The sequence below is a fragment of the Haliotis rufescens genome, unplaced genomic scaffold (assembly GCF_023055435.1).
Source record: "Haliotis rufescens isolate VD_foot unplaced genomic scaffold, xgHalRufe1.0.p SCAF_10, whole genome shotgun sequence".
NCBI lineage: Eukaryota > Metazoa > Mollusca > Gastropoda > Lepetellida > Haliotidae > Haliotis > Haliotis rufescens.
Genome location: NW_025963780.1, coordinates 38,940,064 through 38,946,063, shown reverse-complemented (window position 1 = coordinate 38,946,063; position 6,000 = coordinate 38,940,064).

The following is a 6,000-nucleotide window of genomic DNA, read 5'->3' as shown; positions in this document are numbered from 1 at the left end:
GAATCGTCAGATTGTGCGACAGCATCTTCAAGATCGCTTTGTTACTGCCGCGGAGACTGCTCGACAAACCCCATTATGGGGACACACCAGCGACACATTAGTGCGGACACCGTGCGTCGACGATTGACGAGCAGACACCTCGACTGTCACAGGCCACACCGAGGATCCATTCTGACACCACGTCATCGCCGGGACCGTCTTCAGTGGGCAACACAGCACCAGCATTGGCGCCACCAGTAGTGGAGAAGAGTCCTGTTCTCAGACGAGAGCCGTTACTGTATCTCAACAGCAGATGGCAGAAAGAGAGAGTCTGGCGTCGCCGTGGGAAACGTTATTCGGATGCTTGTGTTGTTGAGAGAGACTCGTGGGGTGGTCCGAGCACCATGGTGTGGGGTGGAATTGGTCTTGCACAGAGGGTCGGCCCTGTGATTTTCCCGAACATCGGTCCAGGGAGAGGCAATGGTGTCACAGCAGCTCGGTACAATGATCAAGTCTTGAGACCACACGCCATACCTCATTTGGCACGTCGCCGCAACCACGAGTTTCAGCATGATAACGCTTGTGCCCACACTGTGAGAGCAACAAGAGACTTCCTCCAGCAGAATGGCATCACAACCATGCAGTGACCTGCCCTCAGTCCCGATTTAACTCCCATTGAGCACCTGTTGGACGAGATTCAAAGAAAGCTGAATGACGTCCGACCAAGGCCGACAACTGCAGCTGAACTGCGTCAGGCGTTCCTCAGAGTGTGGGCTCAAGTGCCTATGGCCTTCATCAACCGCCTCATCCATTCCATATATCGACGTTGCACGGCAATCATCAATGCACATGGCGGACACACGAGATACTGACTTGTGATGCCATTTTCTCTGAGACGAGTGTTTCACTTTTAAGAACATTTGACCCTTTAATTTCAACCATGATGATCAGTTTTGCCAAGTTTCATCTTTTTGTTATGTCTCAAAGTATGTTTACAGTGTTTGGAAAAATAAGGCTTCTCACAGATCTATCCATGGTGACATTTCTTTTGCGGTTCAGTATATTTAGAAACATAAAAATACCCTATCTTCTACATATATATATCTCCCCCTCTCCCATCCACTTTCTCATCTATCTAACGTATCTTCTCTTAACTTTTTTATACTCTATAATTTCGCTTCTTCTATTTCAAATGATTGAAAATGTCCCACAATCCCATGGCCACGTGGGGATGTAGGGGTTACATGTATACTCAACAACAAAAGTTCCTGTGACACCAATATTTTAGTGTATTTTTCAAACAAGTTAAGTTCGGTTTTCAATATTGTAGTACATACTAGTATATGGAATCAAGTCACAAAAACGCAACTGCTATAGAAAAGCATGCATTCCATGCACAAGTTGACTTTTATGCAAGCCCCATACATTTCACTACCCAAGAATGGGTATTAAAACATGTGCGTTAACGGGATTCTATATGCATTGTTTAGCATCGTGCTGACAACAACCACTCAGAAAAACAACAAAATTTCGCAATTATTCAACATTACGAAATGCCACGCCTGTCCGAAAAGGAGCGTCTGCGAGCCATTGGAATGCCTGAATCAGGATCGAGTCAACGTGATGTTGCAAGACAATTTAACGTCCACAGAAATACCATTTGGTGTTTATGGCAACGTTGACAACAGACGAATGCAGTCAGAGACCATCCTCGGAGTGGCAGACCAAGCGCTTTAACCACTAGGCTACCCGACCGCCCCCCAGAAACTAAAAGACCTAAATGCAGCGTTGCATTATATAAATTACATATGTCACACTGAGGCAGTCATGTCCTGACCAACCTTCCTTCCTGAAGAAGCAGATGTGTCTGGATCAACTTGGATTAGATACTTTAAACAATGTTTTATGGTTTGTCAATAACACACAAACACACTTTCTTTCTTTTGGGTCATTTGGAAAACTTTGCTAATAAAGTTATTCGAACATACTTGATCCTTATTTTGTTCGGTGATACTTCCATTGCCTTTTTATCTCACGATCGTATATCCAAGCTTAATCCCGCGGTCGGGTTTTACCTTGCATCATTCGCTCGGGCCATATCCTTTTCTTTTACTAAGCAAGTGTTATCCCAAATATCACATTTGCTACGTCTGAGCACTTTCTAAAAGGCATTGTGCATACACAGCTTTCGGCCATGGGAGCCATGCCAATCAACACTTATCAGAGGGTACACAAAGTACTGACCTTCACTACCAGTTGTCAGATTTTCATTTTGTGGAGTGGGTTAGATCGCTGACTTTGTGCTGGCGATTAGGTGCCTTACTATGAGTGTGTGTGTTCAAAGGTCGGATAGGATCCCGAAACTAATGGAATTTGTTCTTTACTTAGAAAGTGTTATCCCAAACATACAGTCTAAAGAGAACTTGATCGGAATTGTAACTTTACGATGAAGTTGATGATAAGTATATGCCGGGTGCCCATTCCCTGCTGGGCGAAAGGGGATATTTCGAACAAAGTCCGTTAAGAACACACCACTTGTGACATGTGCTTCAGAGTGGGGTAGGACTGAAGTCCTAAAACTGAACTCGAGGTTATTAGACTCATTAGAGATGGTCGGATTGTTTCTCTACTCCTGGGATCGAGTTCATGAATGCTTTTCGCTATACTGTACTCTGCAAAAAACAAAGACGCGTAAAGGCGATGTTAGATGTATATTTTATATACAATATAAATATCAACAGATGGTAATCGATGGTTCAAGATTGGCACACATCATTGTCATCGAGCCAGGTTCCATATGGCACACATGGAACAGTAGATTTTCAAGATGCAGATCATCTGTTCTCAATATCATGTATGGCCAAACCTGCCAGACATCGTCGTTCCATGGTAGAAATCAGATCCCGAGATGTGGCCTGGGTAATGTTCGCCCACTCTGCCTGTAGTAGTTGTATCTACAGTTGGAGGTTCTGTGGTTGTTGCTGACGTGCTCGTAGTCATTTATCCAGTGCATCCTATACATGTTCGATAGGGCTGAAAGCTAGATACCTGGAGGACCATGGCAGGACCTGTATGTTGTGATTCCTGAAAAGAGGCTTTGAACAGTCTTGCAGTGTGAGGTCGGGCGTTGTCTTGTTGGAAAATGACGTTCGCTTGTTGCATAATGGGAAGGACTTGTGGCTGAAGAAATGTCACCCGTGTAACGTTAAATTCCCAAGAACTTGCACCAAATCTGTTCCCCCAGTGTAGGAGGTGGCTGTCCACGCCATCACACTACCACGACCAAACCTTTCCACATACTGTATGCGGTTTCGTGCATTACGTTCCGCTAGACGCCTGTAAAGACGAGGTCTACCATCCGCACGGCGAAGCATGAATCGTCACGAAACCGAAATTGTCTCCCTCGCAGTTGTGGCCATAATCTGTGACTCTGACATCATTGACGTAGTGCTCAGTCGAAAATGCAGGTCCGTCAAAATGACACCTCGAAATAGTCGTCTATCTCAGCGCGTAAACGGTTCCTCGTTGTCTTGGCTGATATCCTACGCAATCCTGGTATTGCCGTAGTTTTAGAGGTTACCGTGGTGGTTCTTTCACATAAGTGAGGTGGCTGTATGAATCTGTCCCATGCTCTTGTGGTGATACATGTTAGATCGGATCTGGGAAGGTCTCGCGTTGTCCCGTGTCTGAAAACGGTTCTCCAGTCTTGTAATGGTGTTTCGTGCTACATGGAAAAACCTGGCTACATCTGAAGATGATTCTCCTGTTTGCAGTCGGCCGATGGCGTTGTTGCATTGGGCTTTAGTCAGTTGTGGCATGTTTCCACTGTTTACTTGCTGTAAGATTGTGATGGCATGCTAATGAAAACCCAATGTTTTGGAGCCCAACAAGTGATGTTACACGTGCATGTCATGTTGGTGTGTTTCGGCGCCAGGCTCTCATGTGGTTGTGTTTTGGGGAGCTTTCCATCTTTTCAACATATTTCTGCTATACCTCATTCTTTCCACACGAATCAATCCCAATCCCTGCAGAAATAATCAAGCCATTTTTGGTATGAACTGTGTATGGATGTCACCTGTCAGATATTAATGATTTTACTACTTTTGCGTTTCTTTTTTTGCAGAGAATATTATTGGTTTCTTCTTGGTGTTTCTGCATTGATTCCTAAAAAGGTGAATGTTTTGTCTACAAGTTTATTTTACCAATAATGCACAGCCTTTCCGAGGAAACACGTGTTTTACCCATGAAAAAGTTGAACCGCTATTAATAATTTCAAAACAGGATCACGATGATCACTATTTCAAAAAATATTGGTTACCACTAGGAGTCCAAAAGCTTCTCCAGCTGCTCTATCTAGATATAATTTTCTTCATAAAACCTGCACCAGGGCATGTTCAGATAAAAAACACATCACACCCTTCGCTTACCTGTGCATTTTCACAATTCTTTAGGGTACACTACCACAAAATATGGAGTGTATCATGCATGCTTGCACAATGGAATGCACGTGCAAAAACGATCAATTGGTTGCATCTGCGCGATTTCGTTTCGTCGCCCACTGTTAATTAAGAACATAATACACTTCATAAGAAAACCCTATTCGTGATGAGTAGACTCACTGTTTGATCAAATACTACTAATAACTTTAGAATTAACGAAGCCAAATGTTTACCATTACAGAGTAGGGGAAACCGAAGGTGCAGAAGGTAACCCCGGAAAGAGGATACTTTTTCGACCACTGCTTCAAAACACATAACTATTTTCTGTGAAAGGAAATGTTGAAAAGTTAATTTCACAAGACTTTAATTATTGGGTGAAGCTTGAGGACAACGCATTTTTGTTGTTTTTACGTGAGCGTCATCATTGTTAATTGCATGTGCGTGGAGGAATACGTAAGCAGCGTCGTTGTAAATATCCTGTGCATGGAAGAACTTGATCTGGATATGATGGACAGGGTCATGATCATGAGCTCAAGGGCTTGGAAAACAGGGGTTATCAACACACGCGTATTGGTTTCAGCAGAGACCATATAATGGATATGGTCTCTGGTTTCAGGTCGACGTAGCACAAAAACGTATACACTGAAAGTTTCCTTTCGTTGAATATTGCCAGCACAGCTTACACACATCGGTTGGTCATACCTTCCCACAGTGCACCGCGTGGTGTTAATAGGTTAGCTCCGCCCACCCCCATCACGTGTCACTTGTCCTTCGTCACCGACCCGATGGCACCACACATGTCTACAGGTGAACGTTAGGTCACACAATGTGTTCCTGAAGGACTCAAATGATTGTGATTGATGGGAATTTGTATGATGTGAGATACGAGGATGAGACTTTTACAAAAGTGGACCTGGAGTGACACTGCAGCAACGTAACGCCTTATCACATATTGCTTGAGTTGTGCAGCGGTGTCTGACTCTGAGAAAGTGAGTATGGCTTTACGCCTCTTTAAGCAATATTCCAGCAATGTCACGGCGGGAATCGAACCTGTATCTTCGGCGTGACGGGCGAACGCTTTAACCACTGGGTTACCCAACTGCCCCTGTCTGACTCTGAAGACTGTTGATGTGTTACCCTGGCCTTTAAGAACCCCTGGTCTGTCACCAATTGGACGATCTTCAGATTAAATGGATCGATGTCTTCCAAATCCTCAAACAACGTTTAGTGGTCTCAGTGAGGCGACGGTGGCTGAATCAATGCACAAGGCAGACACACACGCTACTGACTTTGATCATTATTCTGAACCAATCGTGTGACATGACTCATTTGTATGTGTTAAAGAGCTCTTCACATGGACTGTCGCTCTCGTAACCATACCTTTCCATGTGACATTATTCCATCCACATCTGTAAAACATGTTGACCGATTCTCATTCTTTCTTGAACGTCACAATAGCTTTACATTTGAATACCTTAAGAATATAATCCTTTGAAGAATTCAAATATGATTAATTCATCTCATTTTGCAAAATATTGCACAGTCGGGTAAAACTGGCAATCAGAACCGTATTAATAAGAAT